Source organism: Hibiscus syriacus, unplaced genomic scaffold (genome assembly GCF_006381635.1).
Source record: "Hibiscus syriacus cultivar Baekdansim isolate YM2019G1 unplaced genomic scaffold, ASM638163v2 tig00110556_pilon, whole genome shotgun sequence".
Taxonomy (NCBI): domain Eukaryota; kingdom Viridiplantae; phylum Streptophyta; class Magnoliopsida; order Malvales; family Malvaceae; genus Hibiscus; species Hibiscus syriacus.
The window spans coordinates 5,777,494-5,796,169 of record NW_024062779.1 but is presented as its reverse complement, the minus strand read 5'-3'; the positions used below and the strand labels follow the sequence as shown (position 1 = coordinate 5,796,169).

Genomic DNA, 18,676 nt, shown 5'->3' with positions numbered 1-18,676 from the left:
TAGCAACATGCATCATGGGAGTTCGAACGCAATATAAGTTAACGAAAATAATGCGGTTGGAAATTGTACTGAAGTGAGAACAGTTTTCTAGTACTTTCAACATGAACCTTCCTTGAAATTTAATGATCAGCTCCTCAAGAGTGATGTTTCTCTTGAAGGATATTCTGACATAATGATTTGATGCGAATAAAAAACGTTGATTTCATCTTCCCGAATTTCTCCATCATAGTAAACAATAGCTGAAATACGTCTTATTTTGAGAGTTTGAAAGATCGAGTCTTATATCTGCAAAACAATAGCTGAAATACCTTAATTAAATAAATAATATACGAATTAAAATATAAATTAATACTAAAAAATCACAGTAAATTAAATAACACAATTTAATATTGTTATTGTATCGGCAAAATATCTCGAGATTTGATCCAACTTCTATTTTACAACCGTAAAAGATAATACTAAATAGTTAGTAAAAAAATGGTCACATAATTAAATATAAAATAATTATAAAAATAATTTTAGTTTCTAAGAACTATAATAAAATCTACTTAACTTGATAGAATGAATAATGTGAAAGTAATTTTAGTGTTATTTTATGTTGCATTCGGGGTATTTATAAGAGATGAGGATGAGTGAGTCGTTGAACTTTAAGACTCGGGTATAATGGAGAGTACCTAATAATTTAAGGTGAATAATAGAAAGAGCATATAGTGATACGTGCCTTCCACCGCATGTCAGTTTCCCCGCGAAGACGTCGCGTTTTACCCACGTACGCCAGCTCAGGCGAAAACCAAGGAAAGACGCGTTTGGTGATCCGCGCTTTTGTCCATCAGCAAATGGTTGTTCGTGTGAAATTTGTTCAATGACAAATAACTATTGATTCTTTGGATAATTTTTGGGTAAAAACGCCCTGCGATTTTGCTTTTACGGAATATATGAATTTATGGTTTAATGTAACTTAATTCGAAAAACCTTTAATTTATTTTTCTATCTCAAATTCCAGGATGCATAGGGTACTATCAAGTGTATCCCGAAGCAAGTAATTAGTAGAAGGAATCAAGTAGAACAAACCAAGAGCTAGTGGGCATAATTAGTGATAACAAAGTGATTAAACAGGTGCATTAAGCTTGAATCTTGAAGACCAACTTTATAACCTAAAGTGTTGGTGTCGTTTTGCACTTGTTGCTGGAACTCGGTGTACGTAAAAGGTTTGTATTTAGAGCTGTGGACGACGCTGCCTTTTTCTGGGAACACAAGTAGCATACGGAGAGTCGTTCTCCTGCTTGTTCACTCTCACTCTATGTTTCACACTCATGTATTGGTCGTCGCTTATAGCCTGTACGAACACATTTATGTTGTAAATACTGAATAAATAAGATTGCAGATTGAGTTTAGGGGTCACCTGCATCATGTCACCGATGTGGACTAGAAGAGTGTCTGAAATTGGGTTAACCACGAGCCATTTATTGTCCTTGAAATCTCGAGTCCCCTACTTGGTCCTGGTTCACAATGGAGAGCAGTGAGCTATCAGTATGTTCCATCATGCCCCAAGACTTGTCGACCGAGGACCTAAATGGGTATCGGTAAAGACGTACGAATCCAGTCGATTCATCTAAGCTACACTCAGTCTGTTCAGGACACAGATTCAGATTCTTCACCATTGCTTCAAACAAGGTTTGTAGCAATTCTCCAAAGGTGCCTTCCATATTCTTCCAGATAATGCCCTGAAAAGAAAAAGTTAGACAAAAAATATATTTCCCAATTATCCAAATAAAGCAGTAAGCAAACTTAATCATCATTTAGAAGATAATTAAAACCGGGGAGCAATAATTATTTAAAGAGCCATCCTTTAGGATATTCTGCCACATTGTTAACATGAAGCTTCGAGATTAAAAAAAATGAGAAACTCTCACGTACTACAACTTTAATATAAGATTAAGGTAAGATATTATCGGTTTTATTATTATTATTATTTTAAACAAAATCAGTAAAAAATTATTAAAATTATTATTTCTACCGTTTTATTATATAGAGCGTTTTACCGTTTTGTTAACATATCCGGTAAAAAGCTACTAATTTTATTATTTTTTTTCTACCGACTTTTATTATTAGACACTTTACCGAAATAAAAAAATATTAATATTTAATATAAATAATATATTTTAAATAACTTTTATCAATTTTATTAAAAAAATAATAACAAATTCAATAACATCATACCTTAATCTTATATCAAGGCGACCGCGGTAGAATTTTCCTAAAAAATGGGGTATGGAAAATCAAAGAGTTTATTGGATTGGTTTATGACACTGCAAGGGAAGGGATCCAAAAGTTAATGATGCTGACCTTAAAATCTCCTTTCCTTGCAGAAAAAAATCTGGGACAGTCCAATCAGTTGGTCACTTCATTGGGTATTATTGTCCACCCAGAAGAAATGCCCACCAAACCAAATAAACAGAAGCAATATATACCTGAAATCTTGAAGCCTGGGATCCTCAGTCTGAAACAGTGGGAGTTGAGTGCGCGGAACATTTATGCCTTCCAACCAATTCATATTCAAGGCGCCCCTTAGGGCAGCCGGATGGGGTTAGGACAGGGTGCCCCAAAAGTAAGAGAGAGGTTTTAGTGAGTAGGGCTTGCTTGGATTCGAAGGATAGAGAAAAACAACATCCTCACATGCTCCTCCAGCTTGCTCGAAAGGGTGAGGAATCCCATGGTTTACCAAACGAAAAACACCCCATTCTTTGCAAGCTTCTCCCAGCTTTTTGTGGCTAAGGCACTGAAGATCCACCACGGGAATAGGGACTGACGAGGACGACGAGATGATGAATATGAATCTTCCATGGAGTTGGTGAGATCAGCAGATGAACCGCTGAGATGGCGAAAGAGTGGAGGGTAGGATTCAAGGTTGCTCATTTCAAGTTTTTTCTTTTGGCTTTGTTCCATTCAACAGCGGCTGAAGGGAGAGACAGCTTAATTGATTCTGATTTTGTATCGGTACACGAGGAGATTTTGTCTTCTTCAACAAGTTCATTTATTCTGGGTACGTTCGTAGGGGCCCGATTGGATTCTTAATGAAACGGGCCTATCTGTCCTGCATGACTAATTGCATAAAAGCAATATATATATGAAATTTGTTTGAAATAAAAATTAATTTAATATTTTTTTCATTTCTGATCAAATATTTAGAATCCTAATTATATTTTTAATTAATGTTTCAGAAACAATTATATTTTTTTGTGTTGATATTAGCCCTGCTCAATTACCTGTGTTGATATTTCTTGTCCAGTAGTGGGTGGTTCTAGTAGTGGTCCTGTTATAGTTGATTCTGTTAATAAGGATCTCCAGGTGAATTCTCTGCCACCTCAAGGTACTGAACTGGATGGGGGTAAGTTTGAAATTGGTGGTGGTGGTGGTAAGTGAAGACCATCCAGCCTTCCCAAGCTGGTGCTGGTAAAGTGGAGACCTTGCAGTATTCCCAAATTTCTTCTGATGTTGCTCCTAGCCAGGGTAGTAACCCTCAACTGAAGAGAGGAAGAGGTAGGCCTGCTAAAGAGAGGAGTAAAACCAATGTGGGTGGCTCAAAGAACAAATATGAGGTGCTTAGTTCTATTGATCCTGATGTTATGCTTAGAATGGCTTCTGTGGACTCTGGTAGGAAGCAAGAGAAGCATCCTTAGGTGTTGAGAAGTTATTACATGATCTGAAACTTAAGAAAAAAGAAAATGTGAGTAAAGCTAAGAAATTGGAAGAATGTGGTGGTGTTTCTTCCTCTCCCCCTGTTGTATGTTAGTCTGCTTTTGGAATGTTAGGGTTTAAATAATCCCCTAAAACAAGGTAAGATTCTGTGTTTGGATGTTAAAAGTCAGATTGGCATTTTGTGTCTCCTTGAAACGAGAGTTAAAGAGAATAATTCTGGGATCATCTTGAATAAAAAATTTGGAGACTGGGATTTTTGTTGTAACTACAACCATGCAACCAATGGTCGTATTTGGGTTCTATGGCACAAAAGCATTAGTTGTTCTGTCATTTCATGTTATGATCATAGTGTTTCCATTAGGTCAACCTTTGGGGGTAAGTCCTTTTGCATTACTGCAGTTTACGGTTTCAATGAAGGTAGTCTTCGAAAGCACCTATGGGATCATCTAAGGCTTATGGAAAGTATAGTTGGAAATGAGCCATGGTTGATAGGTGGTGACTTTAATGTCACTCTCAATTCCTATGAAAGCTCTATTCCTATTAATGTAGCTACGAGAGGAGACATCTCCGATTTTCAAAACTGTGTGGATGTGTTAGGCCTCTCTGACCATCCTTTTTCTGGCCCCTTATTTACATGGTCTAACAAGCAGCAGGGTTCGTTTTAGCCCGGAATCTCGATCGTGTCCTTATCAATCCGGTTTGGTTTGGTTCTTTTGCTGACTCGGAGGTTGAATTTCTAGCTCCTGGAGACTCTGACCACTGCCCTGCCTTTGCCTGGTTATATAAGTTTGCACCAGTCTCTAGACCGAAGCCCTTCAAGTTTTTAAATTTTTGGACTCTCCACCCTCGTTTATGGATGTTGTTGAAGAATCTTGGCAGGTTCCTTCTTCAGGAAACCCAGCTCAGGTTCTATTTTTGAAGCTCAAGAGATTGAAGCGATGTCTCAAAGACCTTAATAGATCTCATTTCAGTGACATTTATGGTTTGATCAAGGAAAAGAGAGAAGAACTCCAAAAAATTCAGTTGGCCAATTTAGATCCTGGTGCCTCTGGCCAGGATGTTAGTTTGGAATTGGAGATTGAAAAAGAATTGAAAGCCCTTGAAATTACTGAATTGCTCTTTTACAAACAGAAAGTAAAGGTAAATTGGCTCAAGGAGGGTGACCAAGGAACCAAATTCTTCCATTCCATGGTGTCTATTAGAAGGAAGAGTACCACCATTAGAATGCGTTATGATCAAAATAGAACCAGACTGGATACTTTCGAGGACATGGCTAATGAGGTGGTTAGGTTTTTTAAAAATCAGCTGGGTATGGCAGACTCAGGTGTCATTGGTTCAAGTGTCAGCACCATTAGAAATCTGCTTGGTTATTCACTCCCTTTGGAGGCTGTTGATTTTCTCTGCAGTGAGGTCTCTGACTTGAAAATCAAAGATGTTATTTGGGGGCAAGGGAATGATAAATCCCCTGGCCCTGACGGTTACAACCCTTTTTTCTTCAAGGCTGCATGGTCAATTGTTGGTGAGGACTTCAAGAACGCATTTAGGTTTTGTTTCAATGAATCCTTTATTCTCCCTTCTTTTAATGCTACTGCTATAGTCCTTGTGCCTAAGATCCCTAATCCCAGCTCTATCACAGATTTAGACCTATTTCACTCTGCTCGGTTATCTATCAGACAGTGACTAAAATCCTTGTTAATCGGTTATCTATTGTTTTCTCTGGCATGGTTTCATTTAATCAAACTGCTTTTTATTAAGGGAAGGAATATAGTTGATAACACCCTTCTAGCTAAGGAGATTGTTAGGGGATATGCCAGGAAAAATAATTCCCAAGATGTGCCTTGAAATCGATTTACAAAAAGCATTTGATTATTTAAATTGGGAGTTTGTTGGCATTATTCTTTATGTTTTGGGGTTTCCAGAGAGATTTATAAATTGGATATGGGCATGCTTCACTAGCCCCAACTACTCTGTTGAACTATGTTTCGATATAACAATTTAAGGCAAAATTGTTTTTGGACTTGAATTGAATTTACAAAATGTATTTGGACTTAATTGAATTTATTCAAAATTTACAAAAATAATTCAAAGTTCTTTTAATTTAAAATTGAGCACAAAAATGTTTTTATGAATAGTAATTTACTATTTGAACAGTAAATTACTATTTGAACAGTAACCCGAGGCTTAAAAATTCCAGTATGTAAAAGGGGAACCGATTCCCCCCAAGGGGGTACCGATTCCCTCACTGTTCATCAGCCCAACGGTCATAATATTTGAATATTATGAAGGGGTATCGATTCCCTATGAAGGGGTACCGATTCCCCCCATTCTGGGCAGCCTATTTTTGTAGAAAATCATTCCCAAACGGCTCCAAAACATCCCCAACGGCTAGATATGACTTCAAACACATTTCAAGCTATAAATACAAGCTAAGGACACTTGAAGAAGAAAGAGAACAACTATCCAAGCAATCAAACACAAGAGAAGAGTTTTTCATTCTTATTTCATATTTCTCTTGTATATATTTGTTCTTGTGAGCTCAATCTTGTAAACACCTACCTTAGAGAGGTTTTCTTGTTTACATTTCTTATCCTTTTGTAAAGGGGAAAGGTTCTAGCTAATCTCGTGTAAAAGCTAGGGAAAGGTTCTAGTTTATCCCGGAAAAACTAGGGAGTTTGTAAGGTTACTCTTTATCATCAAAAGAAAGAACAAATTAGTGAATTTGTTGGAAAATCCTTGGTGAGGAGCTAAGGTAGTGGATGTAGACTTTGATTAAGAAAGTCGAACCACTATAAATCGTTGTGCAATTCTCTATCTTTCATCTCCTTACTCCCTAAACACAAAAACCGTTCCGACCCTCTTTGCAAACCGTTTCGGTGTCGATTCGAGCTTCCGAAAATCCTAACATACTCAATCGTGCTTAATGAAAGTCTTGTGGGATACTTTAAGGGGGCTAGAGGTGTTAGATAGGGAGATCCTCTCTCTCCCTATCTCTTTGTCCTAGCTATGAATGTCTTATCTAGCTTGTTGAACTTGGCTGCCATGAATGGGATTTTCCAGTTTCATCCTAGATGCAGGAAGATAAAACTTACTCACTTGTGCTTTACTGACGACCTCCTCATATTCTGTAAGGGCACCATTGATTCCATTGCTGGTGTGCAGTTTGTCCTTGATTTGTTCTATTATTTATCTGGATTGAAACTGAATGCTAATAAATGTGAGTTGTTCACTGTTGGAATTTCCCCTGTTCAGTGTGATATTATTCAGGAGATTATGGGATTTAAGTAAGGGATCCTCCCCATGAGATATCTTGGAGTTCCCCTCGTGACAAAGAAAATTTCAATAAATGAATGCCAAGGTTTAATTGACAAGATAAGAGCCAGGCTTAACACATGGGCTAACAGACATTTAAGTTTTGCTGGTAGATTGCAACTTGTTAGGTCTGTCATTTTCAGTATAGCAAATTATTGGTGTAGGCATGTGTTTCTTCCCCAAGCTATAATTAAGAAAATTGAACAGCTATGCTCCCGTTTTTTCTGGAAACGGGCTATGTCAGCTAGAGGTGCTCGAGTGAGTTGGAAACATGTTTGTTTAATGAAATCAGAAGGGGGTTTGGGTATCGTTGGCTTAGAAGACTGGAATAAGGCATGTTCAGGGCTCTTGATCAGGAAATTATTGGCCAATGATGGATCTCTATGGGTGCCTTGGGTCCTCTCTTATGTGATTAAGAACATGGATTTTTGGCAAATGCGTGTCCCTGTTAACGCCAGTTGGAGCTTTAAGAAAATCTTGAGAATGAGACCTGCTGTGTCTCAACTATTACCTGGTTCTGTTGCTGATCTCAACACTCGGAAAATTTGGGAGGAGCTGCGTATTCCAAGCCCCAAGGTCGCCTGGCACAAGCTTGTTTGGTTCCCAGGTCGTATACCCAAGCAAAGCATCATCTTGTGGATGGCCATTTTAGATAGGCTTCCAACTCGTACTAGATTATCTCGATTGGGAGTGAATCTTGAAAATGTTAACTGCTTATTTTGTGGCTTGGTCACTGAGACTAGATGTCACCTGTTCTTTGGTTGCTGCTTTGCGAAGGGCTTATGGGGCAAAATTCTTTCTCTATGTGGCATTGTTCGCGACGTGAGCAACTGGGATAGGGAGTTTACTTGGGCTGTTCAGCTTCTTAGAGGGAAGTCCCTTATTGTTCAAGTGATGAAGCTTGCTTTTGCAAGTCATGTGTATTGTATTTGGAGGGAGCGAAACGCCAGACTGTTTGGAGGAAGGGGTCGAAGTGTGGGTGAGCTGTTGAATGACATCCAAGAGATCATTCAGTTCGATTCCAAAGATGGTCTAACAGCAGGGCAAACACGAGAAATGTTGCCCTTTGCACGAGCTGGGGTATTTAGATTTAGCTTTCTTTCCATTGTTCTGTTCTATTTCTAGTTGTGTTATTTTTGTTTATGTAACGTTATGTTTGTAGCGGGTTTACCTGCTTTATTGGGTAATGAAATGGAATTATCAAAAAAAAAGTAATTTATGATAAGTTTTTAATTTTTATTTAAAACTACTCAATACTCATCGAATATTCCATGTGTCTGTGCATATGCTTTAATTACGCCGAATTTTTTATTATTTTATTAATCTGGAGTATTTATAAAAGATAAACTTTTAATTTTTTTAAACTAATAAAAATAGTATTATTAGAGTTTTTTCCTCTAGCGTTCTCTGTACTCAGATAGGCGTGGGTGAGGGCACTCCCTTAAAAAAATTAAAATTATCATAAATTTTAGATTATTATGTATTTTTTTATTGAATTTCGCCCATCCTAAATTTTATAAATTTTAGTTCGCCCCCTCCCTGGACACAGGATTTTATGTTAGGGGGTGAACGTAAATTTATAAAATTCTAGGAACGAAAAAATATTTTAAATAAAAAATACATATAAAAAATCTAAAATATATAATAATTTATAAAATAGTGTTGTTAGAGGTTTTTCCTCTAGCTTCCTTTGTAATGAGACAGGAGCGGGTGAGGGCAAACGCTCCCATAAAATTAAAAATTACCATAAATTTTAGATTTTTTTATATATTTTCTATTGAATTTTGCCCCTCCCTAGAATTTTATAGATTCTAGTTCGCCCCTCCCTGGATGCAAGATTTTATGTTAATGGGCGATCTTGAATTTATAAAATTCTAGGAAGCGAAAATAAATTTTCAAAAAAAAATACATAGAAAATCTAAAAATACTTAGGGTAGGTGAACTTGAATTTATAAATCTATCTAAGTTGTTAAAGATAGGGGTGAGTAAACCACGACTCGACTCGAATAATCATTTTTTTTCAATTTTGAGTTATTCGAGTCAACTGGAATTATAAATTCGATTTTCGAGTTTGAGTCGAGTTTGAGTCACATGCTCATAAACCATAGTAGAATACAAGTGTACTTTCAATTCCTCTTTTTGATAACAAATTTTTATTTTTCAATTCAGTCTTTCAATTTTTCATAATCTTTTATTCCTTCAATTTGTGATTTATTTTAAGTACATTTTTTATCAAATTTGAACCTCATACTCATATACCACAATAGAATACCTATGTAGCTTCAAATGTTATTTTTTAACTAAAGATGCACTCTCTTTTTTATTTAGTCCCTTAACTTTGCATTTTACTCGATTTGGTCTTTTGACTACAACTGTTTGCAAATTCTTTCTTCTCACCAATTCCTTATCTCATTTATACTCTCATCAATATTTTATCTCAAATATTTTTTAAATATAATTATGATTATTTTAATTTTAGATTGTATTTGATATATTAAATAACATCATAATATATATATATATATATATATATATATATATATATATATATATATATATATATATATATATATATATTATAATGGTTATTTAATATATCAAATACAATCTAAAATTATGATATATATATATTATGGTTAGATAAAATAAAAAAATTGAAACAAATTATTGTCATAATATTATAAATAATTATAATAAATTAGTATAAAAACTCGAATAACTCGACTCGAAAAAGTTTCAAGTTAAGTTCAAGTTGTAAAATACGACTTGTCAACACGAATAACTTAAAATTTTTGACTCGACTCGACTATATCGAATAAAGGTTTTTAATGATATGATCCTAAAAAAAATCCTAAACTAGACTCGAGTTCTAATGATAACATAAATTATTTTTAAATTTTTTAAAAAAATTATAATTAATGTTTGCAAATAATTTTTATGAACAAAATTGATCCACTTTCGGGATTGTTTATAAGCTAAACAGAATTTTCTTTCATATGTCATAATTGATCGTCTTCTCTTCCAATTCTTCAAAAATATTTGAAATTGTCATGACCTACTTAAAACCATAAACAAAACACAAATAAAAATGATGTCTCTAATTTTTATTTGGAACTTAATCTTCCAACTTTTATTTCAAGGAATTAAATTATCTATTTTAAGTAATTTAATTCTTAAATAAAATAAATTTTATTTAGAAGGTGTGTTTGATATCTGGAAAACATTTTTCGAAATTTTTTTCCTCATTTTTTTGTGTTTGATACTTAAAAAATATTTTTCGGAAAATATTTTTCGGTGTTTGATATTCGTAATTTGTTTTACGGAAAATATTTTTCAATATTTGATAATTGTAATTGATTTTTCTAATGTAATTCATTTTTCTAGTTTCTTTGTATTTTCTGTAAAATATTTTACCATATGATTTTCTATAAAACATTTTCTTGACTTTTTACTTCAGAATATAAACACTAAAAATATGTTATTTTATTTATTAAATATTAATTTAATATCTTATTATAATTTTAATAATAAAATATTAATTATTAAAATATTTAATATTATTATAATTTTAATAATATTATATTTTTAATATTAAATTAATATGTACTCAAATATATTATAATAATATATAATGTTTAATAATTTAGTATTATATTAATAAAATACTAATAACTAAAATTAAGAGTATCCAAACAGTTAATTCGGTCACATATTGAATTGAATTATCAATTAAATTAACTGAACCTTTTTCTTTAATAGTTAATCAAATCGATTTTTTCTAAATATTAACCGAATCAAACTTTATTCATTTTGTGTAAATTATTTTCTATAAAATTAATTATAATGTATTAATCAATTAGTGAAAATGGTTTACACAAAATCATCAAAACACTATAAAATTTTCTGAAAACTATTTTTCAGAAAATTTAATTTATTTTACGTAAAACAGTTTTAAGTAATTTATTTGACATAAAACAATTTTCATGTTACTAAAAATAACTTTCAAGTAATTCATTTTACTTAAATTATTTTTAAGAAAATTAATTACATTCTATGAAACAGATAATTTAATTCTTAAATAAAATAAACCGCATATATATCACGTGGGGCAAAATGTGGGCATCAATCGCGATAAAAAAGAAATGGTAGTGGCTGACCTGTTTCTCCATCCCGGGGGAAAACGCGGCTAAAACACCATTTTTTTTTTATTTTTCTTTTCTAACACCGTTTGACCAATATTTTCAGAAGTAGCACCCTTTCTGTTGAGTTGGCAAAGGCGCATCCTCGGGGACGCGCTTTACCCGTGTTTTCGCTGAGTTGGATGCTACGTGTGGAAGGCACGTCCCCGGGGACGCGCCTTTGCCATATCAGCAGACACGTGTGGAAAGCGCATCCCCGGGGACGCGCCTTCCATTAAATGTCATAAATGCCCCCATTCATTTTTCCTAATTACCCCTCCTCCTCCCCTATATAAACCCCCTCAACCCTCCCTCATTCTTCACACCAAAATCATATTCTCCTCTCTTATATAACTCAAATTCTCCAACTATTTGAGTTTTAAATTTGTTATTAGTGGTAAGAAATTTATTTTATGTTAGTATTTTTTTAAATAATTATTATTTTTTATATTAATATATTTATGTAAATATTATTTTTTTATTAAAATAATATTTATATAATTATTACTTATTTAGAATTATTAATTTTTTTTGCTAATTATATTGTTTTGTCTACAGTTATAATGGAAAACGAAATGCTGTTGCGATTGGATATTGATCATATCTCCAGACATTTTAGCGATATGGTAATATTTTTTATAATTAATGTTAATATTTAAATTTATTTTTATTTTAAAGTTATTATGAATTTATATTAATTTTTATTTTTTATAATGTATTTATTTAGGATGCTGATCGTATTTTAGAGACTTTTATTAAAATCCACGTATACCGACACCGGAACGTATTTTGCCATATTTGGCTTCTGCCGGGTTCGGGTATATTGCAACAATTATAGGCGGTTGCAAACTCGAACATGTCCTAATTTCTGCATTTGAGAGGTGGAGGCCCGAGACACACACTTTTCACCTTCCATGTGGAGAGGCGACAATTACATTGGAGGATGTCTCTATGCATCTAGGGCTTCCCGTCGACGGAAATATGATGTGTGGTATGGCGGATGGTGATTGGCAATCAATGTGCATTGATTATCTTGGAGCTGCTCCGCAAGAGTTTAATGGAGGTAGAATAGCTTTATCTTGGTTGAAAGCTAATTTTGAGGTTTTAAATGAAAATGCTTCAGAGGATCAAGCAAAGGCATGTGCTCGGGCATATATTCTACGAATAATTGGAGGAATATTGATGCCCGACAAATCTCGCAACCAGGTGCATTGTATGTGGTTGCGGCATCTGATCGATTTTGATGAAGCTGGAAGATATAGTTGGGGGTGCTGCAGTTTTGGCATTTCTCTTTAGAGAAATGTGTCGGGCGACGAATTATAAGAAAACTGCTATCGGTGGATGTCTTCTACTTCTACAATCATGGGCGTGGTTCCGCATGCCTTTCTTATGCCCGATCGTGAATGAACCATACGTATTCCCCTTATTGTTGAGGTAATTTTTGAACTAAATTTTGATTTAAATATTTTCAATTAAATAGGGTGATTTATTTAGTTTATATATTTCATAGGTGGTCGATGAAAAGAAAGGACCATAAAAGTATACTTACTGGGTTAGAGGAATTCGTTTACTTATTGATACGAAAGCTGGGTCCGAGGTATGTTTTTAAATTTGTTTAATTATTAATATTTTAATTTAAAATGTTAGATAAAATTAGAATATTTTATTTATTTGAATTGTATATTTATATTTCAGTTTCAGTGGATACCTTATGCGAGCGATGAAGTGAAAGCTTGCATCCCACCCCACCTTAGTGGGTCATTAGAGGTATGGATATCGGTTATACCTCTTATATGTTATGCTATTATTGAGTGGCATCCAGTTGATCGCGTGCTCCGTCAGTATGGTTGTACGCAATATATTCCTGGAGCTCCTAGGAATTTAGACGACGTGCATAACATAGATAGACGAGGAAAGAAAGATGTTAACTGGGTGGTGAGACACAGAGATTGGATTGCACTTTGGGAGAACCGATATACACTGTTGGCCCCTCGACAATATTACGCTGAAACTGGTCATATGGTTACGGATAACTATATGGACTGGTTTAATGAAAATGGGAAGTCGTTTCTACTTTCGGCGGAAGCACAAGGGGTTAACATTCCTAGGCACCGAGAAAGACGTCAACCGTCTCAATATCATCGTCCCCCGACGCGTGGACGGAGAGAAGGCGCTACCGGTTCTGCATCAGTCCCACCACAACATCCTTATTCGTCGATGCCGCAGGGTACATGCCCAGCCCTCCACTTCATATACCAAGCCCACCAGTTTATATGCCATCTCCGCAGGGTTACATTCCGAGCCCGCAGGGTTACATTCCTAGCCCGCCAGGTTACATGCCTAGCCCGCCAGGTTACATGCCTAGCCCGCAGGGTTTTATACCATATGGAGGTGCATATACGACTATGTTTAATGATCCAACATATGGTTCATATGCATCTTATTTGGTTGGTGGTGCTTATCCGCAGACACCTCAATCTCCATCTGGATCACATACATCGATGCCAATGTTTCCACAGTTTTCACAGTTCCCGGGGAGCGGTGGGATTGTTACTAGCACTCCTCCAGGGTCGTTATTTTATACAGGCCCTTCAGCCCCTTCAGCGTCATCTACACCAAATGAAGAAAATGATGCTGATGATGATAGTGAAGATGAGGAGACTGAAGAACAAGTTCCACGAAGAAATCCTCCACGAAATAGACAACCACCGCCATGTGGAACTCATTCGAGAAGACGACATCGGTGATCCAGTTATATTTAATGTTATTTAAATAATTATATTTCAGAATTTTATGTAATTTGGTTATGTTATTTAAATGTTTCATGGTTGTTACATACATATTTTTTAATGTTATTTTTTATTCACATTAACATTAAATGTTTGATAAATGTTTTTAAAATACAAATTATATTATTCGAAATTTAAAATAAAAATAATTATTCAAATTTAAATTTAAATATAAATTATAGTATTCAAAATTTAACATTAAATTTCAACTTAATATTCCAATTGTATTCGAAATTAAAAGTTATATTCCAATTATAGTACACAATACTTAAATTGAAATTAAATTTATCCATACATATGATTTTATCATTAACATATATATTAAAACGTATACATTAAAATCAACTTATGTTGAGTTCATCGATCGACGGAATCAGCCAAGAGGGGGGTGAATTGGCAATTTATTCAATGTCACATTTCAATGCTCATTCCATACAATTTCAATGTCACAATCAACTTATCACTTCACATTTATTCAATTTATCCATAACATTTTATCTAATTTATTAAAACTTCACATAACGTTTTAATTTAAGTTATTCTTAACTTGCTGAACTTTCAAAAGAAGTTAAATTTTGGTTATAATTTACCTGATTTACTGATATATCTAGTGTCCCCGAGGGACATGAGTGACATAATAGGGCAATGATAACATATTCTCTGATGAAATAATGGAAGGCGCCCCCCCGGGAACGCACCTTCATGTGAATAGTGCAATAATAGGTACTGATATATCTAGTGTCACCAAGGGACATGAGTGACATAATAGGGCAATGATAACATATTCTCTGACGAAATAATGGAAGGCGCGCCCCCGGGAACGCGCCTTCATGTGAATAGTGAAATAATAGGTACTGATATATCTAGTGTCCCCGAGGGACATGAGTGACATAATAGGGCAACGATAACATATTCTCTGACGAAATAATGGAAGGCGCCCCCCGGGAACGCGCCTTCATGTGAATAGTGAAATAATAGGTACTGATATATCTAGTGTCCCCGAGGGACATGAGTGACATAATAGGGCAATGATAACATATTCTCTGATGAAATAATGGAAGGCGCACCCCTGGGAATGCGCCTTCATGTGAATAGTGAAATAATAGGTACTAATATATCTAGTGTCCCCAAGGGACATGAGTGACATAATAGGGCAATGATAACATATTCTCTGATGAAATAATGGAAGGCGCGCCCCCAGGAACGCGCCTTCATGTGAATAGTACTCCGATTATAGACACTATTATATGCAACGTATCATAAACTTTCAAAACAAACTTCAGTTCACAATCTTTCAAATTCTCAAATTCCCAAACTCTAAATTCTCAAATTCTCTGAAAATGAGTCATCTTTCTGCTGTTGTTTTGTATGATGGAGAAATTAAGGAAGCTGAAGAGGGGGTTGTTTTTGAGTCAGATCATTATATCCCCTTAACCTTGAAGAGAAACATCACAATTGAGGAGTTAATCACAAAAATTTCGTTAAAGATTCATGTAGCAGACCAGAGAAGACTATCTTCACTTCAGTACAGATTTCCTACTGAACTTTTTCCGCTCACGTATACATCATTTCAGCTTTCAAACGATGATGATGTTTCTATGATGGTTGATGCTCATATGGGGAGTTCACAATCTCTTATTGAAATGTATGCCACTTTTATTGAGGTTCGTGCAACTCGTGGTCTCATATTCCTCTCACTTTGGCATTGCATATCAAACTGATCAAGTTGATAGCCCGACACAACTGATCTGTAATGATTTCACATCATTAATGGCGGATCCAACGCCATATACCATGCCATCAAGTTCAATAGGAAGGCATTCATCTGCAACTGCTTATGATCTCAACCCACGTGGCTTCACCAATAATCCATATGGCAACATCTCTTCTACTTTAAGGGGCAGACATTCATCTGCCAATGTTTTCGACTTACATGTGGAAATGCCAACGAGACGACAGTCTATTCACATCCCATATGATACAATGGCCTCAAGTTCAAGGGGAGGACACGCAAGCGGGAACTTATTTGACCTCAACATTGGATTATCGGAGGAACTCTCATCTTCACCAGAAGAACCTCTTCGGGAGCCAGGTGCAGATGGTGCTAAAACGGGATTATTCGTTGAACCTGACTCACCACAGTTTAACGTACATTCTGATGATGACGAGGATGACGTTCTGATAAATACAACACCAGCCGAACTTCCTGCACATATGTATGAGGCTGATTATGATGCAATGTATGAGCCTGAATTTCCAGATCTTCCTGATGTTGGCAACTATGGACTTCAATCATCAGTCAATGACGGTAATTTACATATTGGAATGGAGTTCGCATCGAAGGAGGAAGCAATGATGCCAATAAAGAGTTACAATATTCGTAACTCAGTTCAATCCCGAGTTGATCGATCTAACACGGAGAAATATGTCTGCTACTGCGTCCAACGTGACAACGGATGTCAATGGATGGTCCGTGTATCAAAGAGGAAGAGGAAGAACAACTTATGGGAAGTAACCAGATACAACGGTCCTCATACATGTTGTGCAACAGGTATAAACCAGGATCATCCCAACTTGGACTCCAACATTATTTGTCAAGCAATCATGCCCATTGTGAAGCAAAGCTCTCATATAGCTGTTGCAGTGTTGATTTCTGCTATACAGTCACAATATGGGTACACTGTCTCATATAAAAAAGCGTGGTTGGCAAAACAGAATGCCATTTGCAAACTTCATGGCGAATGGGATTCCTCTTACAACGAGCTGCCCAGTTGGTTTCATGTTATGCAAAGACTTAATCCTGGGACAATTGTTGAGTTCGAAACTCAACATCATTACGTGAATGATCGAATGGTTCGCGATCGCTGCCAATTTTACCGAGTCTTTTGGACTTACCCTCAGTGTATTAATGCAGTCAAGTACTGTAAACCAATTGTCCAAATTGATGGTGCTTTCTTGTATGGGAAATACAAGCAAGTTTTATTATTGGTTGTGGTCCAAGATGGAAATCGCAATATTCTTCCTGTTGCGTTTGCCCTCGTTCAAGGAGAAGACACTGAGTCTTGGGCTTTTTTCCTTAAAAAATTACGTTTACATGTTGTCACCAGGGAACGACTATGCATTATTTCAGACCGAGGAGCCGGGATAAAAGCAGCAATGGACTCTTTGGGTACAATGTATAGACCTCCACATGTTTAACATCGTTATTGTGTCCGCCATATTGCTGCAAACTATTACAGAAAATACAAGAAGAACGATGAACGTCAGTTAGTCGTGCGGATGGGTATGTTACTTTTTCCCAATTTTTCTATCAATTTCTTATTACTTATTTATACTTCATATTAACTATTACATATTCCTAATGGCTTAGGTTACGAACTCTTACCTCAAAGGTTTGAGTCGATGCTACAAGAGCTGTTTGGCAAAAATAAGAAGGGGTGCGAGTACATTATGGACATCAGCAAAGAAATGTGGACAAATGCATATGACGGGGGGTGTCGCTATGGTCATATGACAACAAACTTGGCTGAAGCAATAAATTCAACCTTAAAGGGGGTGCGTCATTTACCAGTCACGGCGTTGGTTAAAACGACTTATTTTCGTTTGGGTCAACTCTTTGCAAAGCTCGGTGGACAAGCTCTTACTTGGATGCAAAACGAACATATTTACCACCCAAGACTAGTAGTTGATTTACAGAAAAAAAATGGCTGCATCAAATGGGATGTTAGTTACAAATTTTTCTCGCACCCGTGAATTGTTTCGTGTAACCGAAATGCCACGTCCGCTGCAAGGGATTGAAGCTAACTCTTTCAGAGTTAATCTGCAAGAGAGGTGGTGCGATTGTGGTTTCTTTCAAGAACTCAAATATCCATGCTCTCATGTCATTGCTGCTTGCTCACATTTGCATTTGGACTACAAAAATTATGTTGATCTCGTATACCAACTTTCACAAGTATTCAAGGTATATGAATTTGAGTTTCCGCCCATAGGAAACGAAAGAGACCCAAATGAGATTCAAACTTGGCTTACAATTGTACCAGATCCATTGCTATTGAGGGACTCAGGTCGTCCAAAATCTACTAGAATACATTGTGATATGGATATTCGGGAGAAGTCAACAGAACAAAAACGATGTGGGCATTGTAGAAACATCGGGCACAATAGAAAAAAATGTCCAGCTCTGTTATCATCATATAACCGTTAACTCTTATGTAATTAATATTGTATTTAAATGAATGTTTTTGTTTCTAATAATTTAATGTTATTGCATTTATATAATTTGTCAATGTATGTACACCTAAATAATTTTTTTTAACTTTAAATACATAAATATATTTAATATATTTATTTAATATATAATTAATATTATTAGTTATAATTTTTTAAAATATAATAATAATTCCACCTTCTAAGTAGAGAAAAATATTAAATTAAACAAATTAAAAGTTATTAAAAAATTTATGTATACGATGACACATTTCATGTTCTGATTGGAGGATTAAATTTATTAAATTAAATTTTCAATAAGACTAATTTTATAAAATATGTAAGTCTTGAAGATTAAATATGTAATTATACTAATTTATTAACTTATGCATCAATATTTTCGTTAAATATTGATATAAGATGACTAGATTGATAACATTTAAATAATTAACTGATAAAATTAATAGATCGATAATCAAATCAAAAATAATAATA

At 35.1% G+C, this 18,676-nt stretch overlaps 1 pseudogene; it reads right to left on the bottom strand.

Annotated features, from left to right (window-relative positions):
- Nucleotides 1-1,077: 1,077 nt before the first annotated feature.
- LOC120131558 lies at nucleotides 1,078-2,916 on the bottom strand (annotated as a pseudogene).
- Between the last annotated feature and the right edge of the window lie 15,760 nt (nucleotides 2,917-18,676).